We start from the raw sequence: 12,122 nt of genomic DNA, 5'->3' as shown, positions 1-12,122 counted from the left end.
TTCCTAAGGCCAATCTAGACATTTAGTGGAAGATCTTGGTTTACAAATCTGCCCCCCCATTTCTCCTAAAAATATAGAAGGGGGGCATAATTTTGGAGGGAGAAGCAGTGGCCAGGGAACACCACCCCATTAGCTGCTCTTCCCAGCCCCAGCCAGAATTCTGAGATGCATTTTTTTCTAATGGTGTTTCTCCACTCCCTTTCATCTTCTATACGACAAGGTATGGATTAAATTCTGAATTGGCTCTGACTCACTTTGGCCAAATCCACAGCTGGGCCAACCTGCTTCAGCCTCTGGATCCAAAGCAAGATCTGGACATCCAAAGTGCCCACTCCTTGCCCAGCCACGTGAGGCCGAATCCACTCAGACCTGTAAGCCCCCTGCTTCTCCTTATCTGGACCCATGGGGAGTGTCCGTAGGTCTGCCAGCTTGGACCAAGTCATCATTTTCTATTAAAATGATGAGTCTTCTTCTTATGTTAATTAAATGTTGCATAGGTTGTGTCCAAAAAGGGGCCACCTACTGAATACTACAGGCGTAAATGGGCCATTTATGCCTGTAATGTTGCATAGATGGCCCCTTTACAGCCACAGTTATGGCCACCCACCCACAGTGGGTGTGTTTATAAGGCTTAGCCCTTTGTTCTTCACCCTGATCTCATATGTATTCATCCTTCATGCCCTTTGGCGCAACCATCAGAACGGACAAAATCACAAAGCCATTTCCACCTGTGCATCTGGAAAGGAACCAGCTTGTGGGAGTTTTATACAATATCTTAACACCGACGCTCAATCCAATCATCTACAGTCTATGGAACAAGGAAGTGAAATTGGCAATGAAGAAGTTGATAAGGGAGATGATGTTTCCTCATGGAATTTAGTTTCATCCGCAACAGCTGGATTGATTTCCATTTGACTCAAATGGTGGTGTGAAGAGTGGAAGACTAAGACAAGACCATGGAATCTATATATGGAATATGTCATCACACAGCTTGTGGTGTTATGAATTGACAGATGTTGTGACTCCTCTGCCTCAACCTGAGTTCTGCATTCCATGCCCAACCTCCAGTTGTTGGTTGGTTTGTCCATTTGTCATTAATTTGCATTATTTTGCTTTGATATGGGTTGCAGATGGTCCCCCCTCCCCCAAAAAAGGCAAAAAACAATTAGCATCTACCCTGTACATTTCCAATGGGAAATTTCTGTTTAGTGAATGTCAGTACAGAATATTGTACACAGATCATAGAGCAGAATAGGTTAGTTGGATTGAGCCTGACACTTTGTATTAAGGAATGTGGGAAACTCACAGTTTTAGAAAACTTCTATTGCCTCCCCCCAAACTTACTGTTTTAAGAGAAACCCAAGTGTACTTTAAGGTCTGACTTTGTCTCATCATATCTCATTGGGTGATTCTCATCTGAATTCTTAACAAAAATAACTTACTGTTGCTGAATTCAGTCTATATGAGCTTTAGTTACAGGACCTGTGTTTTCAAATTGTGGTAGACATGACCTGTTTCCTAATGCACTGGAGATATTTATTCTATTTTGTAAAATGTATAATAAATCACTCAATGGCTGATTATTGACATAACAAGATGGCAACTCTTCAAAGATATATGCATACTCCTACAAAGCCTTGTGGATCATTAAACTAACAAAACGAATTTTCTCCGCACAAGGGAGGGTAACCTAAAATCTTCTATAATCGCCACATGTGTGAGAGGTTAAAAGCTATTTTTATTGTTCATAACATTGGTAAATGTTTCAGTTGCTAAAATGCCATTCTTGATACCAAAGGCTCAGGAATGGGCAGGAGTCTACCCAGAGCTTGCAACACAAACACACTCACAACTTTGTATGCCTCTGTGGTGGCCTCTTGCCTACAAAAAGTTCCAGACCACTCTGTGCAGCAAGATCACTTCCCTGGAGAGTTTGACTCGAGGTCAAGTGGGTCAGGAAGGAGACACCAGAGATGCACTTAACCAATAGGGGCCTCAGCCCTGATCCTTGATACTGGAGCACCAGGCAGGTTGTACAACATGACCAGGGCGCAGGCCAAATAAAAGCTAAATATTAACACCAAATTATTAATACACACAGACTCACACAGAAAGAGGTAGGGATGTCAGAGGATTCTGCCGCGGATCTCAGTGAGGCCAAATGCCAATGCATTTGGCCCCCCAAAATCTGTGGCAGAACGAAGCCCCCCCCCGCCCCACCAGCCCGTGAAAAGGTTGCAAAACGGAGCACTTACCTGGTGCCGTAAATGCTGCTTTGCGAATAGCGGCCGCGTCTGCGGATGCCATTCGCTTCACCATTTTTGCTGTGATAGGCTACATAAATATTTACGTAGCCTATCATGGCAAAAGACAGGGTTGCAAATGGCAACTGCCACGCCATTTGCGCCCCTGTTTTTTTGCCATGATAGGCTACGTAAATATTTATGCAGCCTATCATGGAAAAAAAACAGGAACACAAATGGCGGCCGCTGTAGCCGCCACCATTTGCGTCCGTAGGCTCCGCAGGCCTGCAAATGCACCCGGCTGGCAGCTCCGCGGAGTTGCCGTGGAGTGGAGATGGCTGGGTTAGGATTTCGGGGGGAGGTGTGGAGTGCCTCCCCCCCCACTGTGAATCACCCCTTCGAAAAGTTAAGTGACTTTCACACATCCGTAGAAAGAGGGGTCAGGTGGGTTTCGGGATACATTTATAGAAGGATGTCTGAGAGATTGATGGCTTTCCTGGATCTGAATGACCCAGTCCTGTAGACAGGATATATTAAGGAACACTGGAACTCTGGGCTTCAGGTGGCAGAGGAAGAAAAAGTTCCCTTTTAAAAATGAGCATCCTCCTATGAGAGACACAGCCCCATTCAGACAACTTGGTGGGTAAAAAAAGATGCTAGAAAGAGATGGACAGAAAAGCAGTATGCAGTACCTTTGCATGGGCTCTCTATCTGGCCTCTTCTGAAAGTAGGTGGATCCTGGGTTTACCTTCCTCCCCTGAGAGATCAGCCTAAAATGTTTGCTGAAGAGGAAAGGAGGGAAGAGCCCGGTCCAGGAGATTGTTGTAGGGAGAATGCCAAGATGATACAGCAGGAGTGAAGGACCTCAGGCCTGGGGACCAAGTCTGGCCCTCCTTTGGCCCCAATCCTGCCCCCTGGTGTTCTCCAGATAGCCATATATCCTTCCTCTGGCCCCTGACTGATGGTGATGTGGAGGTTTCCCAGCTTTCTGCACTTTTTCTCTCATTCAAAAAGGTTGAAATGCCTCTCCTAAAGTTTAGCTACTAGGAGTAAGTGCTTTAAGCTAAAATATGCTTGCATTTTGCTTTTGGCATGCCCCTTTAGTTTTTGGCCCTGCCCACTTGGTCTTCAGCCCCTCCCACCACTGGGATGCAGCCCCTGATAGCTTCTCCAAAATAGAATTTGGTCCTCAGGCTGAGTCGTTCAACAGTCCTGTGGTACAGCGTATTCAATCCACCGTGTCTGGCACTGAATGGCAAAGAAAATGGCACACGTTACTACTAAAATAATTGACTTTCTATACTTTCTGAACAAAAGAACTGATGTCACAACAACCAGTGTGACACTCTAACTAAAGATGTGCTAAACTGTTCTAAGTATAGGAAGTGGCAGTGTTTGTGTTAAGAAAAGGACTCAATCACCCTTCCTGAAAAACTGATTCTTGACACAAAAGGAATACTTTATGAAGATGACTCTTCCAACAGTGCACATTGAGGAAACCTATTCATGACACCTGGCAATATTCCAGAGAGAAATCTCCCTATGGATGTGGCATGTATATCTTGCTCAATTTCACCCTAAGTTTTTCCTGTCTTGGGGCATATGCACATTTGCAGGTTTGATTAGAAATTCATGATGTCCCATATAGCCATGTGTAAAAGACAAAGCTGCTGATGCTTCCCCTTTGTCTGTTTGTCTGTGGGTGGCACTGGAGGTCCAACAAAAGGTCAAGGGGGCACATGGGTGTGTTGGCACCCCTTTTATAAAGGATACGACAAATTGCCTGGACTGATTTGAGAGGGCAGAGGGCAGAGGAATTATACTAAAGTTCCTTCTGCAGATATATCTCAAAAGAAGACAGACTGTTTCCAGTCTCACTTTTGTAACTGTTCACTCCTAAGCCCATTAAGTCCATTCAACCCCATTTCTACATCACTATAATATTAATAATACCATGAGCCTCTGATTGGATTGGGCATTTACAAAAAACAAAACAAAACAAAACATAGCAGAGTTGTAGATCTGCTCCCAGTGTAGACAATACTGAGCAAAATGGACCAGTGATCTGATGTAGTAGAAGGCAGCTTCCTATTTTCCTTAGAGCAAACAGATCTCTCTTCAGGCTGTGCAGTGACAACTGGGTACTCTCTGCCCCTCCAAAGAAATTGTGTGTGTGTGTGTGTGTGTGTAATTTGGTGATATCTGGCATGCAGGGCACAGCCTGTGCAGAGATCCCCAGTTGTCAGCACGATGATGAATTTGGACCTAGCAGACTCTACTAAGGGTCCATGAGTATTGAGCAGAACTCATAACTGGCCAGAATGCTCATGATGTCCAAGGACAACAGCAAAAACCATTTCCCCCATTACATACTAAATTGTTGCTATGGTTTGTTCTGTCCTGTATTCTACTCCTCCTGAATTCAAGTTTAGCAAAGAGCATTTCTAAAGTTGATTCTGAGATTTCAGTATGTGCAGTTTACCTCCACCTTCAGTCCCTTCTACTCATTTGCATTCCACTGATCCCTCTATGTTCCTGATGGACATGTGTGAATTAGGGAGCAAGATTATGGCTCCTAGGCAGAGTTGGATTCCCAGTGCAGGGTGCAGAGGATGATCATAACCTTTCAACTTCGGGGGCTTATGATCATCAAGGGCACAGCCCATAGGACTGTGCCCTTAAGAAAACACTACTTCCTAGAAATCACCCCAAAAACAAACTTGTTGGGATTGTATTGTTCATGGTATTGCTTCAAGGTATGTGTGCGTGTGCATGTGTGTGTGCGTGTGTGTGTGTACTAGTAGTAGCACTAGCTTGGAACTTTTCTGGTATCTCCTGTTAGAACGTTGGGAGGTTTGAGGGCATTGTGTCAGAAAGGCATGCTAGAACAAAGACATGGTATGGCTCCTTTTGAAAATATAAAAACAAGAGGGAAGCATTGCCCTGCACAGTTCTTTATCTGAGTACCCTGCTGAGCAACTCTGAACACTCAGAAATGGCAAAGTTCTAACCGTATTAATTTGTTAAGAACTTTCTCAATTTCACTAAATAAATTAGGAAAAGCAGGGCTGAATGGAAGCAGGGCCCAGAAACTTGTTTTCTTTTCTTTATGTTTTGCATATCCAGACTGGTGAAGAGTAATGATAAGTGAACTTATGACAACAGAAACCATAATTAGCTCACCAGGTTCCAAATTCCTCTGTCTAATCTTGGCTGAAAGTTCTCCATTCTTTTGAGTTCTCATTTTGTGTATACAAACTGCTACAGAAGCACAAATCTCCTCCTTGCCCATCAGCCAGTCACCTCAACCTTCCCTAGTCCCCTTCTCTTCCTTGCAATGGCATGGGTGCATGCTCCTAGCCAGGGCTGCTCTCTTCTGAGATAGGGTTTCAGCCCAACAGCACTTCCTGGAATGCCCATGTAACATTCCATGTGACGTGCCCTGACATGGTCATGTGACTATTCCAAGAAGTGCCTGCTGGGCTGAAATGCAATCTTTGAAGACAACTGCACTGCAGCAAGCACAGGAGGAGGTTTTCTAACATAGAAAACATATTAGAAAACCTCCTTTTGTGCTTGGAGAAGTGTAGATGCCTTCAGCAATAGCATTTCAGCCTGGCAGGCACTTCCTGGAATGGCTAAGTGACCACAGCAGGGTGCATCACATGATGGGCATTCCAGGACATGTAGGTGCTCACAATCAATTTCAATTTGAATAGCGAAGTTCATCAGATAGCCATCCAAACTTGGGAAACGTGCAAGCATTACAAACATAGCAGATCTGACTTATGAGCTGGGTAATTCTGAGTTTCACTGACATCATTAGCGAAGAATATTGTGTAAGTCACAAGCTTGTGTAATGCAGTGGAAGAAGTGGTTGGACAGGCAGATGGAGCATTTGAGGACTGGGAGAGGAGACCTCATCTTTGCTCCCCCCCCCCGTCCTTCTTGTGTCTGCCACCAGAGGGCAAAAACACCAGAGACAGCAGCAGTGGAGGTAGCAGCTGGGGAAAGGAAGCCCCATGAGAGACAGGGGGAGGGTCCATGGCTTAGTGGTAGAGCACCTGCTTTGCATTCAGATGGTCTGAGGTTCAAGCTCTGGTGTTTCCATGCAAGAACAGGTGCTGCCTGAAACCCTGGAGAGTCACTAACATGGATGAATCAACATGCAATGCTCAACCTCATTGATGTTCTCCAAGTTCTTCCTTGAAGCTCATTTTGCCTTTTTCACATTCAAATGTGAGCATCTTTTTTTTTATTTGATCACAAAAATTGTGCATTCTCGATCGGAAAAAAATGTGCATTTTCAAAAGCGCACATTTTTTCCAGTTGAAAAAAAAAATATGCCATTTTAAAAATATTTTTCCCCAAATTGGAAATGCACATTTCCCTATGTACACTATAGCATGAAAATGACGATGAGGGGAAGCACATTTGTTCATGTATTCATTTTTAGAAGTGTGAACTTGGACTGGAGTGCATATGTACAAGTGCGTACTTTCAAATGTGAATGCAAGTTCGGGAAATCTCGAAACTTTCCCAAGAATTGCATTCCTGTTCATGTTCGGGGCAGCAAATGATATATTTTTGCATGATTTGAGAACATGAATGAAATTCTGATGCATCCCTAACAGCCAGTCAGTGTTGACATTACCGGGTTAGATGGACCAATGACCTGACTCAGTATAAGGCAGCTTCCTATGTTCCTCTAACTAACTTCTGGATGTTCTGGCAGCTGCTTCCAGGCTGGGGTCATTCTACTCAGAGACTGTCGTAGTCCAAAGAATGAATCTGAAGCAAGGTCTCAAGAGGAACATCTGAAGATGGAGTGAGAGAGATGGGTCAATTCCTTTGCTACATTTCCAAGCTTACAGTATGATTCACGAATCACGCCCCGCCCCTGCATTTGATAGCATGCGTACCTTTGAAAAATGCCTGAAAATGTGCCAGATGGGTCTCAACTGGTTAAAAACGTGGATAGAAACCTGAAATTAGTCATCCCTGATGTCTCTAGAGTTAACGTTGTATCATTTCATCCAGAGATCCACTGCCTAATTATTTTGCCATAGTTCTCGACCCTATGGATTCTTTAGTGGGATAATCCCAAGAGCTCCATTCATGGATTCCTTAGTGTGATAATCCCAAATAGAAGAACATAAATGAAGATACCTTTGTTTGCTACATCACAGTGCACAGCTTTGAAGCCGAGAAGAATTCATACCTGCTGAAAAGTAAGCTTCTGTGTGGGTGGCATGGGCATTGTTTGAAAAGGCCCCAACTGGGCATGGGACCCAAATGTTCTGAGCTGTGCCCCAGATCTTTTGAGCTGTCCTAATTGCCTTTTTTTTTTTTTTACATGTTCCCATTGTCTTGCATTGGAAAACAGAAACAGCCATAACGTTCTGAGTTTGTAAGGTTGATACATGGAATCTGGAGAACTAGTATCCCTCCCAGAGGAGATTGACCCTTCCAAATTTCAGACAATTTGGTCCAGTGGCTTTTGTGCTAGCCAAATGTAAATTTTGCTTTTTTTCAAGAAAATCTGTCCCAGTAAAGAGCTATATTTTTTTTTTTGTGTTTCCACATAAATGCATGGAATTTGGGAACCTGGAAGCCCCTATGCAGCTGAATGAACTTGCCAAAGTTCACATAGGCTGTGGATAATTTTCAGAACAATGGTCCACAAGGAACAGGGAAATAAGTATGTCCTCTTTTAGTGATCTCAAAATGTCAAGGCTAACCTTGCACAAAAAAAAAACCTGTGGCTTTCATTCAGAAATTTGGCAGATATGTTCTAGGGATGTTGGAGAATTTCTCCACGAATTTCTCCCCGAAATTGGTGGAGAAACGGTCCGTCCCCCCACCCCCGGAATGGGACTTACCTTTGTCGAATGTCCCTTGCGCTGGTGGCTCCCGGCGGCAGTTCGGCAGCGGTTCGGCAGTGGTTTGGCAGCAGTTCGATGGCAGCGGTGGCGGCGGCCAGTCTTCTGACCAGCTGCCGCCGCCACCATTTCCATGGTGGAAAAAAAAAACATGATAGGCTATGTAAAGATTTACGTAGCCTATCACGGCTAGATTTTCAAAAAACACCGTGATAGGCTACGTAAATCCTTATGTAGCCTATCACGGCTGACTTTGGGGGAAAAAAAAAAAAAGCCCGTACGCAAATGGCGGTGCCCATGGGTGCCGCCATTTGCGTTCCTTATTTGGGCAAGTGTAGTCTACGTAAACATTTGCTATGTAAACAACGCTATTTGCGTTGCCCTTATTTTCGCCGTAGTCTACGTAAATGTTTACGTAGACTACACGTGCCCAAATAAGGAATGCAAATGGCGGCGCCCATGGGCGCTGCCATTTGCGTACGCTCTTTTTTTTTTTTTTCCAAAGTCAGCCATGATAGGCTACATAAGGATTTACATAGCCTATCAAGGCTGACTGCAGGGACGCAAACGGCGGCGGCTACGGCTGCCGCCATTTGCGTCCCGGCAGGAGATGAGATTCGCAGAAGGAGGGACAGGGCACCTTCCCCCCAGCCAGAATTTCGGCCGGAGGGACAGGGCGCCTCCCCCCCGGCCAGAATTTCAGCGGGGAGGGATGGGGCGCCTCCCACCCTGCCCAGAATTTCAGGGGGAGGGACGGAGCACCTCCCCCCCACCGTGAAGCAAGCTGTGGGATAAGGTAAGGGACTTTCGTCCATCCCTAAATTATGTTTGCCTCTGATGGGGCAATGAATCCTGAAATCTGTATCCAATTCTTCCAAGGAATAAAAAAAAAAATATTGGCAGTTCCCTTTAAAAGAAAATCAAAATATAAACCCTGTACCTATTTTTTTCTGACATTGGGCAGGTGTAATCCCCCTCTAGGGGGCTACTATGCCTAGAATTATCATCCAATTCTAACCAAGATAAAAAGTTACTTTTCCCCCCTAATTTTCCATGGTAGTCAGACTCAGCAGGAAGCCTAAAGATTCATTTTCCCAAAAATTAACTCAGGTTTGGTGCTGAGCTGCAGTGGACCAACTACAAATTGGCCTGAGCAGAAGTGGGATGTTTTCCAAAATGCTGAATTGGGGTCTGAGTTGAAGAGGGTGGGGGGTCATCAGTGCGCACTTCTTAAGTATGTATATATGTATGTATAGAAGCTATACAAAGACATACACACATGCATTCACACCACACACACCACACACACACACACCACACACACGGACATGCACACACATAGATATAGATATCAGAGGTGCACTTAGACTCAGATATATAGATAGAGATAGAATTAGATATAGATGTAGAGATAGATAGATAGATAGATAGATAGATAGATAGATACACACACAAGTGGAAATTTGTGTTATAGGCCTGTGCCCTGGATCTTTTAAGAGCCTAGCTATGCCCCTGGTGGGTGGGGTACATTTTTATTACTTCTAAATCAAATGGATTCAGATCAGTCTAAGTTTTGGATTGAGAAATAAAAGATCTGAACACTCTATTTTCCTTCGAATATAAAATAGCTCACAGAATTAACTTTTCCATATCTGTGAGAACCTTAGGCTACAATCCTTCATACCATTCCTTGAGAGTCAGCCTAGGCTAGCTAAACAGTTGCTTCTGATCCAACATATCTGGCGTGTGTGTGTGTGTGTGAGAGAGAGAGAGAGAGAGAATGACTATGCATATCAAAAAGAGAAACTTACCATGCTGTAGCAGCTGGAACAGCCAGCTGCGTGTTTTTATTCTACCTTTGTTTTATGGTGCAAAAATTCAAGGTGGCAAACAAAAATAAATAAATAAATAAATAAGCTAAAATTCAAATATTTCAAAGCAGACCAGTTGATGGGCCTTGCTGTTTCTCTTTGGTGTATTCTGCCTACAGAATAAAGTATCTAATGGGATGTATCCAATGCTGGTGTAAAGAAAGTCCTATTCATTTTAATGCATGTAGTCTAAGTAGGACTACGATTGGATAGCACAACCCACAGTCTAAATATTTGTAGTAGGGATGAAATCCCTACCTTTCATTCCGCGGGGGGGGGGGGTGTTCCATGTGGGGCAGGTGATCCATTCCTCCCCCCCGGAATCCACTGGAGTGGCTCCTCATCCACTGGATTCCACAGAGCTGCACTCCAGCTCCGTACTGCAGCTGATACAGCAATGGCGACCACCATTACCATCTCACTTCGAGAAACATAGATGCAAATGGCATATTGGATGCCACTTGGAACTGTAAACCCCTGAGTTTTACCTAAACACAGCCACTTACAGCTCTATTTACATAAAGCTCAGGGCTTTATGGCCACAAGTGGTGTCCACTACACCATTTGTGGCTGTCTTTCTCCAAGCAAAATGGTAATGGCAGCCACCATTGCTGTATCGCTGAGGATCCAAAGTAGGAGTGCTGGTCTGTGGGGGATCCTTGGGAGGCAGAGGTGAGTGGTGCCATGGATTCTGGAGGCTGGATTCCAAAGAATCTGGCCCCACTTGAGTCCGTGGCAGGAATTCTCCACCATCCCTATCTCCTGGTATGTTTTCCTCTCTGTGGCTAACAGCAGCTTCAGGGGGGAGGCACTTTAAGTTTGGGAAATGGTATGAGTGGAGTAGATTAACCCTCCTCCTCGAATGCAATGGTGTCAAAACACACCCCCTTCCTCTCCATGGTTGCTTTTAGCAAAAAACAAAGAAACAAACAAAAGATGTTGGGATGTCTATTCATGCATCTCCTGCATCACACCTAGTTTAGCCCTTAGTTAGCGCTCCAGGTTTTTTTGGGGGGGCGGAGGGGGTTGTGGGTGAGACAGTAGTCTCTAGCACACTCTGAAATGAATGGACAACAAACTGTCAGGCAATCTAGACATGTGGATAAGGTGGCAATTTGAGGGCTGCTTCGCCAAACCGATCAAATGAGCATGTCTTGAAATATGCTGTAAAGCAGGCCAGGGCAATGTCTGGGGTTGGTGGAAGGTGCATTGCCCCCCCCCCTTACCCCACTGGAAGCCATGCCTCTGCCCACACCACAGGATTTGGTACTGTAATTCATCAGTGCACTAGCAGTGGGGGCAAAAAAGAAAAGAAAAAGAATAATGATTTTGCTTGAAAACAAAGTGTGTGGGGAGGACACTCCAGGTTTGGAAGCAAAATTGCACTCCTGAGAGGCATCTAGGAGGCTTCCAGGATAATGATTCTGCTCCCAAACAAGGTTCCCCACACGTCCTGTTTTCAAACAAAATTACCACTTTTCAGCAGTTGTGGGTGGCACTGGAGGTCCAACGAAAGGTCAAGGGGGCAGGTGTTGAGCACCCCTTTTGTAAAGGCTATGACAAATTGCCTGGACTGATATAAAGGTGCAAAGAAAGAATATGAAGCAAAATCTGGCTGTTGATGGAAGGAAGATGAGTATCACGTCACGTTTCATTGACCCTTTCCATTTTCTAATGCATACAGAACTATGCATGTAGGTTTATTTGATGACGACTCACCAGCCAATCACAAAGAAAGGTTTGACAGTACAGAGGGATTATACTGAAGTTCCTTCTGCAGATATATCTAAAAATAAAACAGGCTGTTTCTAGTCTCACTGTTGTATCGGTTCACTCCTAAGTCCATTCAACTCCATTTCTACATCAATATAATATTAATAATACCATAAGACTCTGATTGGATTGGGCATTTACCAAAAAAAGCCATAGCGAAGTGTTAGATCTGCTCCCAGTGTAGACAATACTGAGCAAAATGGACCAGTGATCTGATGTAGTAGAAGGCAGCTTCCTATTTTCCTAAGAGCAAACAGATCTCTGTGCAGGCTGTGCAGTGACAACTGGGTACTCTCTGCCCCTCCAAAGAAATTGTGTGTGTGTGTGTGTGTGTGTGTGTAATTTGGTGATAT

Source organism: Heloderma suspectum, chromosome 6, assembly GCF_057233095.1.
Source record: "Heloderma suspectum isolate Gila_16-S chromosome 6, 16-S_ref, whole genome shotgun sequence".
NCBI classification, from domain to species: domain Eukaryota; kingdom Metazoa; phylum Chordata; class Lepidosauria; order Squamata; family Helodermatidae; genus Heloderma; species Heloderma suspectum.
The sequence above is the reverse complement of the archived record's forward strand: the minus strand, read 5'-3'. Positions refer to the sequence as shown.